At 39.5% G+C, this 18,992-nt stretch overlaps 1 long non-coding RNA gene across 1 annotated transcript in view; it reads right to left on the bottom strand.

Annotated features, from left to right (window-relative positions):
* Nucleotides 1-414: 414 nt before the first annotated feature.
* The window catches only part of LOC124501428 (uncharacterized), a 56,443-nt gene continuing 37,865 nt past the window's right edge, over nucleotides 415-18,992 (bottom strand). The window contains exon 3 of the long non-coding RNA XR_006959759.1: nucleotides 415-472. This is a non-coding gene — a long non-coding RNA (uncharacterized LOC124501428). The remainder of the gene's footprint in view (nucleotides 473-18,992) is intronic.

The raw sequence follows: 18,992 nt of genomic DNA, 5'->3' as shown, positions 1-18,992 counted from the left end.
GACCAAATTCTCACTGGCTTCAATACAGCACTGAGATGGTCTGTGGGACAAAGAGCCATCAAGGATTGAGAAGAGGGTGGTGCTTTTTCTGTGCTAGCAGGTCTGTGTTTTTCTTCTCGCTGCCAACCAGATTTGCTCACTGACTGCCATAACACATCTAAATTCTACAATCACCTATGTTAGTCATAGCACTTTTAGAATTGAAAAACTTTTCCAGAGGGGGGTGGGTCATCAATTGTCACAGACTTAATGAGTAGACGGACACAGTTGAGTAACTTTACTACTGGGAAAAAATTTACACACTCAATATACAGAAAGGTAATTACAGGCTTTACAAGTGTTGGAAATAAACAATGCAGAGGAGAAAGTTTACTCACATTTTTAAAAGCAAGTTTAATAGTGATTTTTTTTCTTCAGCTCTTCAAATTTTCCATGTACTTCTTAGCAAACTGATCCATAAAATTCTTCTATACTGAAAAGAAACAAATATAAAAAAGATAAAATTAATTTCAAATTATAGCACACCAGAAAAAAAATACAGCCTATAAGATGGTCAAGTATTGTATAAGCAAAGAGCATCAAACTAGATAACACATGTGTAATTAAAAACATGAAAATGTGTTAAGGACCAACAGATTTAACTAACTTCCTTCCAGTTCTTTCTTTGCTTCCTCCCCCTTTTTTCCTCCCCTTGCCCCCAGCATTCCCTTCTCCTTCTTCCTTACTTCCCCAGTTGCTGGACAACCTCAAATATTCCTTGAAGCCTGAGTTTCAGCAGAAAACCACCATCATTCATTTTTATAGCACAAAGTACCTGGCACATGTTAGGTACTCTATGAATGTTTGTTGAGTAAATGAACAAATCATAACTTGACAATATTTGGTGGCTAAGGTTAAAAAAAAAAAGGAAATTATTTTCTTGTCCAACGAGACCAATCAATATGCAGACAATATGGCAGAAACATATATACCGTTTTCTAGGCTTGCAATTAGACTTGACTGATTTCCTTACCTCCTGTAAATAACAAATACTTAGAAAAAAAATTTCCAGTACTATATGTATGGGCATGTATATCCTCACCATTACAGTAATAACATATTTTGGTCGTTAAGGAATATTTAGGAATAGAAGTTCCTTTAGAGGTGCTCACTACTCAAATGAGAAAGCAAAAGTATCTCCAAGTTAAATACCAGATATGTTACCTTACATGTGTTTCTCAAATCTATATATGGTCAGAGCCAGTCCCGGATAAAATTATGAAGGAGCAGTGTGGTTCCTTCCTTCTTTAATCTGTCCTTTTGAGGAGCCAGTGACCCCAGATGTTTAAGGAAGGAAGGAAAGAATAGGATCAGATCTGTGGCTCAAACAGCTTAACGCATATCCTTCCTAAGGACATTTGCATTTGAAAAAGACCTTCAAAAGAGGCAGGTGCTTAACACGGAAATAAAATGCATTACTGACAACAGAATTTCAGGTATGAATGGGGGATAGTGGCTGTCTTAAAGAAATCTCTCCACTCAGGTAAGCATCTGCCCATTCTGTCTCCCCTAAAGCTGGCTTCATGTATGACCCACACAGACACACCAATCCAGGTGAATTTTAAGCGATTAATGATGCACGCATAAGCCAGCCTAATTTTAAGACTAGTCTGTGCTCCAAAAGTAAACAGTTGTATTAGTCAACAGCTTTCCACATGAGTGTTTAGGAACCCTACTCCATAGGTGCTTCTGAGAAAGGCAGGAGTGAGCGACGTGTGGCAGCAAGTACAGCAGCTTCTCTCTTGTCTGTTGTAGACTTAGATCCAAGATTGGGGTTAGGGAAGGGGTTTCCTTGAGCGCTCATGAAAGGGCTGAAATTGATGATTACATTAGCAACTAGCACAGAAAATCCCAATGAGTTCATAACCGAACAGATATAAAATCATCATCACACCAAAATCCTGTTAGAAAACACCATTTCTAACAGGGCCTTTGTGGGGGAATGTGAGTTCTACGCGGGGTCCCAGAGCCCAGGTCAACCCGGGTCTGAGCAGGCAAGAGCCTCGCCTGTGCTTTCAAGTCCCGCCCTGCAACCAACAGCAGAAGGAAGGGATCAACAGTGAGGGACAAGACTACAGTGGGGACAACCTGAGGATGTTCCAGAGGTGGGGAAACAAAGGCCTCCAGCAGGGAGGAAGACACAGAGGGTTTCTGTGAGTCAGCTACGTCCCCAGGCCCCTTCCCAATCCCCATGAGCCTCGTTGCTAGAAATTACACGTGCAAGGTTTAGACTTCACCATAGGTCAGGGCCTATCAGGTACAAATGAGGACAGAAAAATCAGTGGAACGGGTTTAAAGAGAAGAAAAAAATACATACCTATATTCTGTAAGACCCAATTCAAAACATATAAAATAAAAAAATTTTAAAGAGAATTGTAAGCAAGTGTTCCCTGAACTTGCTCCAGACGATTCTATTCAATTGAGAAACACTGAGTATTTTCAATCCCTCCCTCTGCACAGAGCTCTGATTATTTGGCCCAACCAAGAATGAATACATAAAAACATTTATAAACATGAACCATTGGATTTTTTGAGTTTCCATCATGAGCCTTGTTTAAGTAAGTCAAAGATGTCCTTTGTTACACAGTTTTGATCGAATGCAAGAGAATGTAGTCATTTCCTCAGAAACAGACGTAAGTTATAAATATGAACTAACCAACAAAGCCACTCACAAAAAAGGTTCACTGACAAGTTTAATTTAAAAAGAACACTTTATTAAACTGAAAAGTAAGCCAGAAAAACATCCAAACCCATGCAAACAACATTCCTAGCAGAAAAACCTGTTGTGTAATGACAAGGATAATTATAAATAGCATGTTATCTGACTCACATATTTTTCCTACACAGAAATTACAAAAAAAAAAAGACAAAAAACCAAACAACAGTCTGTATTTGTGTTCTTTTAATAAAACAACCCTTATCATCCTGCCCAAATCACAGATTTCAAATTCTAAGAAAAATCCTCCAGGCCATTACATCAGCAACTTCTATACATCTCTTTGAGATGGGAAAACACATTTATTACTATTGGTGACTTTCTAAATCCTTTAGATCTTCTCAAGCATGACCATCACAACTGAGAATAACACATTAAACATAATCATTTGGAGGCGAAGTTATTGTTTATTATAATAATACCTGGGTTGTAGTTTGAGGTGTTAGGGTTCAGAGCCTACAGCCAAGAAAGAATTCTTGAGATTCGGTGCAAAAAGGTGATTTTATTAAAGCACAGGGACAGAACCCATGGGCAGAAAGAGCTGCACTGGAATTGGGTCAGGTGACTGGTTATATAGCTTCAAGTTGGGAGGGGGTAAGCCTCCTCCAAAGAATTTGGAAACAAGGTTTCCAGGACCTTGAGGGGGCTAGCTATTGCTTGGAAAAGGTCATTTACTACTGTTTAGTAAAAACTCGGTCCCTTTGATTACTCAAAAGGTCTCATCTGAGGGCCTTCAGATGTATATCAGGGGGCCATAAGCTTGCAGTAAGACTGCCAACATATATGGGGAGGGGAAGGGGAAGGCGGGCAGACATAAAAGAAGTTTCCAAAGGATTTTTTTATATGTTCAAGTAGACAGACTTACAGGATGCTGAGGGTCAGGATAATGTTAAGTTCAGATTCCCTTTTGCCCCTAGCAAAGTGTCATCAAGGCACCTGAGCTTGCAGAGGAATGTCACTCTGCCTGTCTCAAGAACTTGTCAATGGGCTGTAGGGAAATTTGTTTTTTCTTCTGCCTTCCTTTCCCACAGCAATACCTATTTCATAGATTAAAACTAAATGGAATGCAAAGTCTCTATTCAGGTATAACTTAAGCATCTGAAGCATAGGTCTACACAAACAGTCTGCAACCTGTTTTTTTTTTTTTTTTTAATTTTTTTTTCCCAACATTTATTTATTTTTAAGACAGAGACAGAGCATGAACGGGGGAGGGGCAGAGAGAGAGGGAGACACAGAATCGGAAACAGGCTCCAGGCTCTGAGCCATCAGCCCCGAGCCTGACGCGGGGCTCGAACTCGCGGACCGCGAGATCGTGACCTGGCTGAAGTCGGACGCTTAACCGACTGCGCCACCCAGGCGCCCCTGCAACCTGTTTTTATAAATAAAGTTTTACTGGAACACAGCCATACCTTATCAATTACAGCTTCTGCAAGACACAATGACAGAGCTGAGTAGTTGTAGAAGAGACTGTAAGTCCTGCAAAGTATAAAATACTTATTAACTGATCTGTCCCCTTAAGAAAAAATTTCCTGACCTCTGGTCTCTATATCAGTATAGTACAGTCGACCAGTTAAATACACTCAGTTGACTAAATCTTGAAATAAGAAACACTAATCCTGGTTTAACCATCTTGCTAGATAACTACCTAAGTCACTTGATCTTTAGCTGCTTTAATTTTCTCATTTACAATAATAGATATATTTTTTGGGAATTTATGTACTAGGGACCATTCTAAGGGCTTTACTTTTAGTAAATGAACAATGAATTCATTCATTTAATTCTGGCAAAAATGCTCAAAGTAAATGATTACCTCCATATTACAGATGAGGAAACTGAGGTAGGGGAGTTAAATAATTTGCCCAAAGTCCATTGCTATTGAGCGGAAAAATCAGGATCAGAACTTGGGCAATTTGGGTACAGAGCTGGTATTATTAATCTCTGTGCTATACTGATAATAATTTTAAAAGTTACAGATAATAAAAAGAAATCTCAACAGGTTTGTAGGTTAGAAATGTTAGGAAAAGGCAGTAAAGTATACCTCTGCACAGTTTAGGATAAGGTACCTAAAATAAGGTACTTATTTACATACATCATATATATATATCATATATATATATCAGATATATATCAGATATATCACATATCATATATATCAGGTATATATCACATATATATATCATAAATATATATATATCATATATACATATATCATAAATATATATATTTATATAATGGACTTCCACAGATTTGCAAGAATCTTCTGATTCTAAGATTAGGCTTACCATGGGGGTATGGGGAATATAAAAATCCAAAATACCTTTTTTTTTTAACCAAGGTAATCAAAGAACCAAACTGACCAATGTCTATCTTCCCCTTGGTAAGCTAAGGCCTGTCTAGACACTTTAGGACTTTCAAAAAGACTTCTGAATAAAGACTTACCAGGGACCCTAAATCTTCCAAATTTGTTCCCATCTAGTCTCATCCTGTGCTTGGTTTCCCAAGTCTTGGGAAAAGGCAGAGCAAACATCCACATAAATTATGGAAAGACTTCTTCACAGCCTGGCAAGAACAACTGTGTCCAGATACCAATCGCTGCATGGATCAGGAAGACGTCCCCTAGTGAATCATCCCCACCACTTCCTGAAGTTCACCAGGATGTCTGGAGGAAATGTGTCACCTAAATGTAACCCAGTGCTCTTTTGTACTGAAAGACAGGTTTACACAATCCAAATAAAACAAAGGGAAAATATATGTACTGCCAAGTTACTCATCACCAACTTCACATTTAGATAGAGATGGTCATAGCCATCTTTTCAGTCAGGCTAGTCTTTCATTGGCTCACAGTGTCTACAGAGTCAAGACCAAATCCTTGACTTTGACATTCAAGACCTTTCTCATCTTATCCCTTAGCTACTTTTCAAATCTTACCCCCTTTTATTTTCAGTCTTTCATGTAACAAGGATAGCCTGTTTCTCCCTCTCACATCACCTCTATTCCTGCTTCTGAGCCATACTCACTCTGTACTCCTTTTTCTCTTCTTTTTTTTTTTTAATTTTTTTTTCAACGTTTTATTTTATTTTTGGGACAGAGAGAGACAGAGCATGAACGGACGAGGGGCAGAGAGAGAAGGAGACACAGAATCGGAAACAGGCTCCAGGCTCTGAGCCATCAGCCCAGAGCCCGACGCGGGGCTCGAACTCACGGACCGCGAGATCGTGACCTGGCTGAAGTCGGACGCTTAACCGACTGCGCCACCCAGGCACCCCTCCATTTTCTCTTCTATTATCAACACCACATCCACGGCAAAGGCCAAATCTCTGTGCTCAATATTGTGGGATATAATTTGTACTTCATGTGAGTACTGGATCCCCAGAATCCCAGGGGAAAGAGGTACTCAAAAGACTAAAGTAAAGCTGTATATTAAAGGTGTGAAAGTGCTACAGGACATAGATTACAGGATCCAAAATGACTTTACAGAGAGCCTAAAGTTGCAGGGGTACCCAAATGGGATAAAGGTTTACACCACGCACTTCAGAGCTGTTTAGGCCTATGTCCAAAATCCTGGCTCCCTGTGACTGGAAACAGAGTGCAGGCGTTACAATCAAACAAGTTAGTTTGATGCCTAACCATGCTCAAAACCGTATTTGTAGCCAATTCTCCTGTCTTGCTCAATCAAATCTCTCGTATTCTCCTTTTCTCACTGCCAACGGGATTGAGTGTTTCGACCTATTCATTCATTTGGGCATTTAATCACATATTGATTTTCACTGTTTAAATATTCCAGAAGTGCATTTTGCCTCCTCAAGAAGACTTTGTTATCAAAGAATGGATTCTTTCAAATAGACCCTTGGCATTTTCAAATTTTAGGTTCAAGGTCCCTGACAAGTAGTACTAGCTTAGCTGAGAAGCAATTTAAATCATAAGGGTGGGCTGTCTGGGTAGTTACATAGGGCCAGTCAACCATAAACATCCGTATTCCAGCACAGCTTTGTGTTCTGCCTATAAAGTAACTCATATGAACAGACTTAAAACTTATTTCTTTCTGGGATGCTCAGAAAAAAAAGCTCAAGGCTAGGGCTAATGATAGAAGTAAAGATCAAGTTAAGCGGTACAAGAAAGGGAAGGCTCTTAACCAAAAAAATAGACACTAAAGAGTTGAAGAAATTACATGTTGTAGTATATTTGCAAATCTGAGGTTGGACAAATGGCTTGGAATCCATCCTTATGCTCTAAAAGGGTTCAGTGTACATCATACAGTGTTCTCACAATACCGAGCACCACGCGGTAAATACTAGCTGAGTGGATAATCTGATAATCTCTGATGTGCCAAAATCTTCAGTGAACCCATTTTCTAAGCCAACATCAAATTCAATGTAGTCAGATTTCCAGTAGGGTTCCAAGATCTCAGTATTTGCAGTGTGTACTGCCTTATTACATCAAATAAAGCCCACATGGTTTTAAATTAACATGTTGCTTCACAATCATATTTGTAGCGTTTAGTAATGGCTTGCCTTTTTTTTTTTTTTTATTTTAACATTTTCATGCACAGCTTTCTTGGCCAACACTGGCAAATTATTTTTTTGCTTCCCACAGAAAGATTCTAACTCAAAGATTCTAAGCAATTTTGGAATTCAAAAGTTGTTATTCTTTGAAAGTTTTGACTGAGTTGATTGAAATGACTAAGGCCTGCCATGAAGTTTTATATAAAAATAAACATGCACAGTTGCTTGCGACATGAGACAGTGGGGCGAGGGTGAAGGAATGAACATGGCTCAGTTTCCTAACACACCAACTGTCCTTTGTTGCAAACACTTTTTCATACAAAAACTATCATGGGCTGAAGTTAAATTTTACATAACAATATATTCCAACTTTACATAACAAATATTATGGGCTATAATGTGAATTTTACCCAACAATATATTTTAAACAGTTGACTTCAATTAAATTTTGGGCAGGAAGTTTAAAGTAGACATTCCCATTACTTACACATTTCTTGGAGCCTAAGCATAGTTTTATAGAAATCAGAGATTGCTGATTATAGTCAGTCATGTCTTCAGTGGGAAAAATATTCTATAAATGTTCTGAAATATGTTCTATCCCTATTGAAGGTGTAGGAGAAACAACTGCACGGCCCTAAAATCTTGGCCCCCATACCCAAGAAATGTTATAGAACCAAGTACTTCTACCTATATCATTAACTAACATGTTACCGCAAATATCACTCAAAAAATCACTCTGATCCCACAAGCATTCTTAAAGAGCATTCTGAACTAATGTGAATTTGTATAGTAATTGTTTGAATACAAACAATGACTTCAGTCCATTGGTATATAACACGTTATCATGGCAGTAGAACTCTGTGAACCAACATACCCCAGGGCGCTCATCATAGCTCTGGAAAGTAGGCTGGCCTCTAATGAACTCTGTCACTGCTGACCCAGCAGAACAGTAAGGACTCTTTCCCTTAAATTGCCCCACGTAGAATCAATCTATTTTCATTGTCAGACTAGGGCCATGATCTCTGCATCACGTGTATTTTAGAAATACATGTGGGTTGACCGACATGTCCTAAGAATTAAGCTAGTGAATTATAAGAAATTATTAAAAGAAAAAAACCTCTCTCTCTTTCTTGGCCTGCTTTCTTATTGTAACAGAGCCACATTGGAAGACGCTTTTTTCCAGGGTAGAATGGCACTGGCAATGGTTTACAAAAGCCCGAAAAGTCTTTTAGCCTTTGACCTAGCGTGTCATATTATTTAAGCTAAAGTAAATAAATTGGGCAAATGAGCAAATAATTTATATATATAATATTCACAATATTATTTATAAGAAAAAAATGGCAACCATTTAAATGTCTAACAATAGTGCCACTGAGGTACATCCATCAAACAGACTATTAAGCAGGCCAAAGTTGTAGAGGTGATTACCAATGGTTAATGACACAGGACATTCATGATGTATTAGTTGATCCATTTTTTGTTTTTTTTTTAATTTTTTTTTCAACGTTTATTTATTTTTGGGACAGAGAGAGACAGAGCACGAACGGGGGAGGGGCAGAGAGAGAGGGAGACACAGAATCTGAAACAGGCTCCAGGCTCTGAGCCATCAGCCCAGAGCCCGACGCGGGGCTCGAACTCACGGACCGCAAGATCGTGACCTGGCTGAAGTCGGACGCTTAACCGACTGCGCCACCCAGGCGCCCCAGTTGATCCATTTTTTGTAAACATACACATTAAACGTCAGGAAGGATACTGTCTATGGTTTTCAACACCTTCTCCTTCATCACTGAGCCTACAGTAGTCTACCAGTCCACATCTTTAGACAGGGGTGAGGTGTGTGGGATGAAGAGAGAGGTACACACGTTTTTTCAAAACTTCCCCCACACCCAGGGTCCCTGCTGGGTCTTCTGCCTTTCTCTGGATACACGATCATACTCCAACCTGCTCACAGTGGTATTCTCTGCAAGGCAGAATTTCAGATGAATGTGATTATTTTCCTGTTTTGCTTATCTATATTTTATAATTTTCTTTTTAATTTTTTTAACGTTTTATTTATTTTTGAGAGAGACAGAGTGTGAGTGGGGGAAGGGCAGAGAGAGACGGAGTCACAGAATCTGAAGCAGGCTCCAGGCTCCAAGCTGTCCGCACAGAGCCCGATGCGGGGCTCGAACTCACAAACCGTGAGATCATGACCTGAGCTGAAGTCGGACGCTTAACCGACGGAGCCACCCAGGCACCCCTATGTTTTATAATTTTACAATAAAGAGTATTTCTGCCAAAGGGAGCATGATGACTAACAGTGTAGAATATGGGACAGATCAGCCTGGGTTTAAATTTTTGGCTACATGATCAAATTACTTAACCTAAGTTTCCCATTTGACAAATGGGCAAAATAATATTACAGCAGTCTTTTTATTAGAGAAGTTAATAGAAACTCCATATTGGATAAAGGAAATGATTATTATGTACTATATAATACAAATTTAAGTGTTTACACCTTAAAGAAAAAAATAAATCCAAACCCCAGTCTCATGGGGAAAAAAAATACCAACAAAAACATGGGAAAAATTTTATTTGCAATGGTAACAAAAATGCCTATTTAGCAGCCCCAAGTTGCCATTTTACATATACCAAACAAAAATGCCCAATGCTCAGTTTCAATGCTGTAGTGAAACTGCTGGTCATTCATTGTTAGCAGCACTATATTTAATATGAATCTTTTAGGAAAGCATTTAGGCTCTATTGTAGTAAGAGTAATTCCTCCAACGAATTTATCTGCAGGAAATATGTGCCTAAAGCAAAAAGTAATATGCAAAAAGATGTTCATAACAGAATCTTACATAACAGTAAGTAACTGGAAATATTTGAATATCCACTGTTAAAGGGACAGTAAACGTCATACTGAAGATCATGGAGAAACAAAATACACCTTCAAGTGAAAACAACAATTCAAAATATCTATACTCTACCCCTATATAAAACACTTAGACCTGAGCACAAGAATAACTGAGGTGATGGAGGTGCGTGGGGAATAGGGAGGAGAGGCTTCTAGACAGAGGGGCAGTGAGTACAAAAGCGGAGTTATAGCTCAACATGGCGCCCTCAACAGTTGGATAAGACACAGTCAGTGGGCCATGTCAACTATGTCCATTGCACGGTAGATAATACCAGACTTCCTATTTCTAAGGAAGGAAGACCAGATTTTACTAGTAATTTCATGAATGGATTGAAGCCAGCTAGTCACACAAAAGAGGTCTCTGAAGGAAGCCTGGGAGCTCCACTGCCATGAGGCATCCTCCATTCCTGGTGTCCTGCCAACGACTGCAAAGTATTACAGTTTACATATACCCAGGCATGTGGATGGACGGATGTTATTATAATTTAACCAAAACAATCTCCATGAAATGGACAAGTGGTTTTATAGGACCCACAGATGGATGATAGTATCAATAAGGTAATAAGCGCAAGTGAACATAAACTCGTGAATCTGATACCTCTACTTGTTCAAACCACACAACCATACAGTAGTCCTTGTCCCTCTAAAGATGACATTGTCACAGTGAGAAAGTTTTCTCAAAGAAACATGTGCATTCGGAAAATAGAACTTTGAAAATATTTCCATCGTTATGACATTTTCCTCGCAAATAATGTCACATCCATCAACTGCTCCTATCTGTACTCTCTAAAAATGTAGACACAGAATTTTCTAATCTGCCTTACAACTTACAAAATTAGGACTTTTAGTTTTTAAAGTCCTATTAAAAATAGGAAAACGCAGCATGTTCCCATTCTTTCATAAAGAAATGATTGAAGTTCTTTCTTAAAAGGGCAAATAATAGTTGCCATGTATTGAGGGCTTACTGTTTATTGGGTCAGGCACTGTTCTCAGGGCTCGATGTGTGTTAATCGCTCAGTCTTTAACACTATCCCTGATGCAGAGACTATAATTATTACAATAATCTTATTTCAGAGATACAGAGACTGAGACACAGATTATACAAATTCCAATCTGGTAAATAAACAAGACAGGATTCTAATCTACATAACTGAAGGTCTGTTCTTAACCACTCTGAATACTGCACTAGGTTACAATTTACTGGCTGATTTCAACCAAACCTTTGTGCAGCTGATGGATAAAAATGAACAAGCAGTGAAAAATGCATGTCTCCCATTTGGATCCGCATGTACTTAAAGATAAACTAACTTTTTCAATGATGACAACTGAAAAAATAAGTATATGAATAAACTGAACTTAGAAACAGCGTAATTAGTGTATCACAAAGTGGAAATAGATTTTTAAAACTAAGGCAGCAAATGCAATCATATTATTCTCACTAAAATTATCACTCAGAAAAAAAATGCCAAAAATTAGAACACTGAACATTAATGAAGCTAAAACTATTTTTCAAACATAGTTTTATGTCCTTTGAATTCCTACTTTTGTGTTTACAATATCTAATATGTTAGTGTGATAATGTATATGTTAATTATATAATAAGTACATGTACTGGAGGAGAGGCTCACAAATTTAATGACAGCAGTACCCTGGCTCAAAAGTTTAGAGATACTGCAGAAGGTTTTAAAGCAGGAGAAAACAATCAAATTTGCACTTCAAAAAGCTCTTTCTGAAGGCAACATCAGAGGATGAATTTGCCGCAGGGGTGCAGCTACTGGTTCCTGAAGGCCTGAGCTTGGCAGTGACAGGGAGAGGAAAGCTGAGAAAAGCATTTAGGACACTCATCAGTCATGAAGGAACAGAAGTCAATGATGACTCTATGGTTTCTGACTTGTGGTGACAGGGAATTCAGAAGAGAATATAAAATCAAGTGTATGTGTTGGGATGGGGGGGAAGGGGAGCAATGATAATTAAACTCTGATCGCATTGAGATCACAATGCCCTGGAACCATGGGGTGAATGCATCCGAGGTAACTGGAAAAACGGGGCTGGAAAGTTCAGGAAAGAGCCTGGGCTCATTCATGGGGAGCTTCATCTGTTTATAAGTGGTCACTGACAAGGTAAGTTTCCAGAAGCTCTGGAACACTTAACACATTTAAGAGGTTGAAAGAGATGAGCTTGGTAAAGAAACACATAGTATTGGCAGCCTTACGTTCTACAGGAATAAGTGAATAAACATAATCAAGTTACAATTAAGCTGTCATACACAACATACCATCTCATTATAAGAAAAAGTACATTTTCCCTATAAACCTTGATTTTAAATAGTCAACAAGTAAAAAGAATATAAAAGTGCCTAATGGGATTAAGAATAAAACCTCCCTAGCACCCAGAAAACACAAAAAAATAACTTCTGATGCTACTCTTGCTACATTTGATTAACTGCCTGGCCAACACTGATGATTCCTCTTTCCCATCAGGACCCTACCAGGCCTCCTTTGTCGTGATATAAAGATCGACTTTGGCTTTTTGAGGCAACTATGGATACATTCAATGTCTTCTCGTAAAGGGAAATAAAATCTCAACTGAAAGCAAACTTTACTACATTTCCATTGCCCTTCAAATTTTTTATAATGTAGAATTTCTCCATAATGATAAAAGGATATAAACTTGATCTTAGGTCTTAGTGTCCTGACGAGGATAAAACCTCAGGGAGGCTAATCAACCCTCTCTGACTTAAAAATAGTACCACATGTTGAATTTACCAGCTCTTTTTTTCCACAAGTTTTTATTATGGACAATTTTAAAGATCTACAAACATAAGTGGATTAATACAATGAATGCCATGCACCCATTACCAGCTTCAACAATCACTCCTCATGGTCAATACTGTTTCATCTATGTTCTCTCCCACCCATACCTCCCATATTACCTCAAGGCAAGTCCCAGAACCTGTATCATTTCTTCCACAAATATTTCAGTATATGTCTCTAAAAGATAACATAAAAGTTTAAGATTATTATCCTAAAATTAGTAATTAATTCTTAATGTTAGGAAAAGGAATTTCTATTTCAATACCATCACATTTCCAGTCAATGATCACATTTCCAATGGCCCTTTGAAAGTCATGTTTTATTTATTTTTTTAATTTATTTGGAGAGACAGAGATAGTGTGCACGTGTGCATATGTGAGCGGGGGAGGGGCAGAGAGAGAGAAAGAGAGAATCCCAAGTAGGCTCCATGCTGCCAGCACAGAGCCGAACATGGGGCTCAAACTCATGAAGCATGAGATCATGACCTGAGCTGAGATCAAGAGTCAGACACTTAACCAACTGAGCCACGCTGTCACCCCTAATAGTCATATTTTAAAAAACCACTTGTTTGTTTGCATTAGGATCTCATCAGGGTTTACCACTATGGTTGACTGATAGGTCTGTTAAGAATTTTTTAATCTACAGGTTTCCCCCTTCATCTCTTTTCTTTCTCCTTGAAGATTGCTAGGTTGAAGAAACTGGATTTGTCCTGCAGAGTATCCCACAGTCTGGCTGCATTGGCAGTACAATTTAACAATTTTAGTTCACCTTTAAAATTCAGGTGGTGAAATTTTTTCCTGCCTCTTGTTGATATAGATACCCCACGGTGCAGTGAACAAAACCAGCATGCTTTTCTATTCTACTGACATTAAGTAATATGGAAAACAACCTGAGAGACACTATTTAAGGATGCTATAAAATTATCTTTGGGGCAGAAACAGAAGTTGGGCCCTGGACTTCTAAAGTCATATTTAGGTCATAGGAACAGGCACAGGTAACAAATGTTCCAGACCTTCCCCTTCCAACTCCCCCTAATAGTATAAAGAGGTCAGGGTGGGCTCTAGAACAAGCAGGTTAGGGTGATTCTCAGCCCCACCACTCTCCAGCTGTGTGGTCTAAAACACACTTCCTTAACTTCCCTGTGCTTCAGGGCCCTTATCCATAAAATGCACATAACATACTCCACACCTACTGTGTGAAAATACAGCAAGCTAATTCAGAGAAGGAGCTTGGCATTCAACAAGCTCCCCCCAAAAAGTTGTCATCATGATTGTTTTTAAGTTACTGTCCCTAATTAAAAGTGAAAATCTCCCTCTCAAAACTAAAGCTCAACTTCGAGGTACCACCTCTTTTCTTCCCCCACTATGGGAAGACTCTAAATTGAGTGTTATCCTAAAGACTTTTTGCCTCACATGAGTTCCTGCCAATTTCTGTCTATAATGGTACTTCAGAAGAAAAACTACCCCTGCTGTGGGATAATACATCATCCATATTTTGCAAACAGCAGGAGAATCAGCTGTCTTTGAACAGTCAGAGAACTAATCTTCTTGGCTGTTTAAAACGCATTCAAGTGAGAGACAGATTTTTTTCCCTTAGACTACCATGTGCCAAACATGGCATTTAGCACAAGCAACTTCATGAATCCTAATCTGTTGGGTTTTAAAAGGGGAAAATCGAATGGTTTCATGTTTTAATTATTAAGAACCTGAAAGTTTTCATTTAAAGTATGTATTCAGCGCCTACTACTGGGTCACATGCTATGGGGGGTTAAAAATTAATAACAGGGCACAGCCTCTGGGAAAAAAAGTCCAGTAGGAGAGAGGAGGGGTTTACTAATGATCTATAATGTAATAGAACATAATACAATGATAAGTGTCATATGAGACAGTCAAATGAAATGCTAGGAGAAAAATCAGGTGGGAAAAATAAATGAGGGTAGATAAGGGGAGCATTTTAAGGAGGTAATAGGTAAGATGAAAGACCGGACAATGTGTAGGACTTCAATATGCCAGAAGAAGGATTGGGAGAAGCAAAAAGAGAATTTCAGACAAAGGAAACAGGAGCAGGGGGGCTGAAGGGTGGGGGCATTCAAGGAACAGCAGTAGCTCTGGCTGGAGTGTAGGATGTGTGAAAGGCAATGAGAAAGGAGGCTAAGAGGACTTAATGGGACTGGATCCTAAAAGCTCTCAATGAGCAGTGGTGAGGAAGCTGGATGGATAAGTAACCAAGAGGTTTTGAGGTTTTCTGAACCAGTGACTGGCAGTTAGAGCTGTGTTTCATATAAATTAATACAGATGCACAGAGGTGAAGGGAGACGGCCATCTGTATCCTAATTCAGAAGTCAGGCACCTCCGAGTCAAGTCAAGAAGAAAGCAAGCTACAAATACCAGCTATACTTTGGACAGAGAAAATAGGACTTGGTGACTCAAATGACAGACCTGAAAAAGAACTCAAAGTCAGCTCCAAAGCTTTGAACCTAAATGTCTGAAAAAATAGTGGCACCGTTAATGAAACTGTAAGTCAGTTCAAAGAGCTGGGATTGGAAAGCAGTGACACAATGAATCCCATTGGAATATGCTGACTTTGATGTCCCAGCAGAACACACACACCAGGCCACCATAACCAACAGCAAAAGTGTGCAGAGAGGGCCAGTGAGAGAGTCTTGGAGAAGTAATACGCATAGGATACCTCTCCTCACTTCATGTCACCACACAGGCATTTTATCATCTCACATCCTCACAAGAAGGGGGGTACAGCACGGGAAGAATTTTGAGACCACATTCATTTAACTTATTACAACATATTGTCATAATTGTCCTATTTTATTATCAGTGGTTGTAATTAATCTCTCACCGTGCCAAATTTATAAGTTAAACTTTAACCATAAGTATGTACATACAGGGGAAAAAATAGCATATACAGGGTTCAGTACTATCTGTGGTTTCAGGCAACTACTTGAGGTCTTGGAATACATACCCTGTGGATAAGAAGCACCTACTGTGTTAGGTTTTCTAGGAAAGGACATTCTGAATATTTTAATGCAAATAAAAGGGAGTGGAGAGGAAACAACTGAACACCTGCTTGGGATTCTCTCTCCCCCTCTCTCTGCCCCTCTCCCTGAGGCAAGAAAGAAAATGAGTGGCCCTGGAGACAATAAATGGTGGCCAGTGAAAATACTGAAATATGAAATACATTGGGGGGTGGGGAGGGAAGGAAAGCGGAGCTTGAAAACCACGATGACTAGGTGTCATATTTGTTTTGTCGGCCTATAGAGAGTTTCAAACACTGTGACTGAGACTTGCAGAGATTTCACCTAGAAAATCAGAGATCTGATTCTTCTAGAGAACACAGAACATGGGCCAACTGGGCCCCAGCTTCCATAGGCCAACAATTGCTGCTACCCACACCTGAGGCGTGGCTGGCACCCTGCGGTTCACCACAGTCCCAGCCTGCCACCACATCCATTTTAGTCATTTCAATGGCTCCTGTAGGCAACGGCTTTGTGACCCCTGACCCACATCTTTTCAACAAAAGAAGGCGATGATGTCATCCTTACAAAGTCAGTCGGGGAGTATAGACTGAGACTTGAAAACTGTGAAAAAATATTGTAATAGTCATGGAAGGAAATGGGTTAGGAAGTCCACGGGAGATGAATTGTTATCTATTAGTCTGATGAAAGGGAGCAGTGATTCATCACTTTGCCTGGCAGTGCCCTACAGCCTGGACACAGAGGTCACGGGGCAGTCCTGGTATTAGGCAGGAAGATTAAGTCTGGGGTGCTGGGGAGACCTCGGTGAGAAGACTGGCTAGGACCTACCCTTGGGTGGGGGAAAGGGAGGTCCGATGGTGCTGGTGGCCTGGGAGAACAAAGACACATCATGGGAGCAAAGAGAGACCTGGAAGGTAAGGTAAGGGTTTTCCCAGAATTTTTCTGGCAGGAACTTGGAAGTATCATCTGTATAAAAACATTAGAGGACAGACAGACATCAGAGGCTAAGTGGAAGAACTGAGAGACTTGGGAAGGAAAGTAAAAGCAAGTATAAATAGTGCAAAAGGGAAAAGTTAGCCTTGCAAAAATTTACCTTTAGTGGATCTTCACCTCCCTGCTGTTCAACTCCTAGAAATTACATGGAATAGATTTCCACTTATGGAAAGGAAAAAAACAAAAACAAAACCAGTGAAACATGACCAGACTTCATAAATCATAATGAAGTAAGTTCAGAGAATTATATTTTTGTGAAATGAGGCATATCAATGTTAAAGACGACAATTTTTAAACTACACACTTGACTTCCCTTCAAATATCCGCAGGTACGATTTTGAAGATAAAAAGTACACTCATTCTGGGTGCCTGAGTGGCTTAGTCGGTTAAACGTCTGACTCTTGATTTGGGCTCAGGTCATGATCTCACTGTGACATGGAGCCCCATGTCGGGCTCTGCACTGACAGTGCGGAGCCTGCTTGGAATTCTCTCTCCCCCTCTCTCTCTGCCCCTCCCTCACTTTCGCTCAAAATAAACATGTAAAAGTAATACAGTCATTCTTTGTCCTTAAACACAGAGGATTGTATACATTATCTTGAGTTTTAAAAAAGGAAGGAGATCAGAAGTTCAACATTTAACAAATTCACAATGTCTCACACAGCAAATGCATGTAAAAAGGGAAGAAACCCAGTGTTCATGACCTGCCCAGTGCCTGAACCTTTAGGGTCTGTATATTCCTTAAGTCCCTTTATGTTTAAAAGAAACACACACACACACACCCCAAAATGTTAAATGCAGAGAATAATTCTAGAGGGTTACACCCAGACCAGTAGTCTGGCAGCTCTGGGCAGAGAACAGTAATGGGTGGAGGTGCCATGACAGAGCACAGTGGGGGACCTTAAGCCTCCACCTTCAATGCCAGTTACTTATTTCTACAGTGAGAATGCATTTCCAAATTTAAAAAAAAATTTTAAACTTTAATAAAATGAAGCTAAAGCAACCTTTCTAATAATCAAAGAAATGGAAATCAAAACAAGACCCTTTCTGGGGCGCCTGGGTGGCTCAGTGGGTTAAGCACCCCACTTCGACTCAGGTCATGATCTCGCAGTTCGTGGGTTCGAGCCCCGCATCGGGCTCTGTGCTGACAGCTCAGAGCCTGGAGCCTGCTTCAGATTCTGGGTCTCCTTCTCTCTCTGCCCCTCCTCCACTCACACTCTGTCTCTCTCCCTCTCAAAAAATAAACATTAAAAAATTAAAAAAAAAAAAAAAAAACCAACACGACCCTTTCACGGGCTTGAAAGCCTACCGTACAATATTTGCAAAGGCGTGGGAAAACAGGAAGTCTAACAGTGTTGCTGCAGTTGTTCTTCTCTGACAGATAATGCAAGCCCATGGCACAAAATTTAGAAGGTACAAAGGACCTCTTCTCAAAATTGAGTCTCCTTCCCTCCCCTATGCACCAGACACTCAGTTCCCCTCCTTGGAACCAACTACTGGTAAGAGTTTCCTGGGTGTCCTTCAGAGGACCCACTAAATCACGGGAGGGAGTGTAAAACAATACCCTTTATTGAATGACAGTTTAGCAGCATCTATCAACATTTAAAATACACACATACCTGTTGCCTAGCAACTCCATCTATGTGCCTACATGCTCACTGCAACATTTTAGAGGTAATGAGTAACTAGACACCATTTAAATGTAAATAAAGAGAGTACACCCACCCAATGGAACACTATGTAGTCATTACAAAAATGAGAGAGGGAAAAGAGGACGCTGCTAAACAAAATACCAATATGAAAGCATTTTTATAAACCAACCAAAATTTCTGGATATACGTATGTGTGTTTGGCCATTGTCATGTCTGGGAGGATATTCAAACCATTTCTGTTAATTACAGACCATTAGAAATGAGAAAGGAGTGACAGAAAAGAGAAGGCTTTCATTTTTTAATACTATATTACTATGTGGATTTCACAATGAAGACAGACTGCTTTGGTGACTTAAGAGTTTTAAGAATTGGGGTGCCTGGGTGGCTCAGTCAGT

The sequence above is a fragment of the Lynx rufus genome, unplaced genomic scaffold (assembly GCF_022079265.1).
Source record: "Lynx rufus isolate CCGP_SWC_20201006 ecotype Redwood Valley unplaced genomic scaffold, mLynRuf1.p SCAF_7, whole genome shotgun sequence".
Lineage (NCBI taxonomy): Eukaryota > Metazoa > Chordata > Mammalia > Carnivora > Felidae > Lynx > Lynx rufus.
The sequence above is the reverse complement of the archived record's forward strand: the minus strand, read 5'-3'. Positions and strand labels throughout refer to the sequence as shown.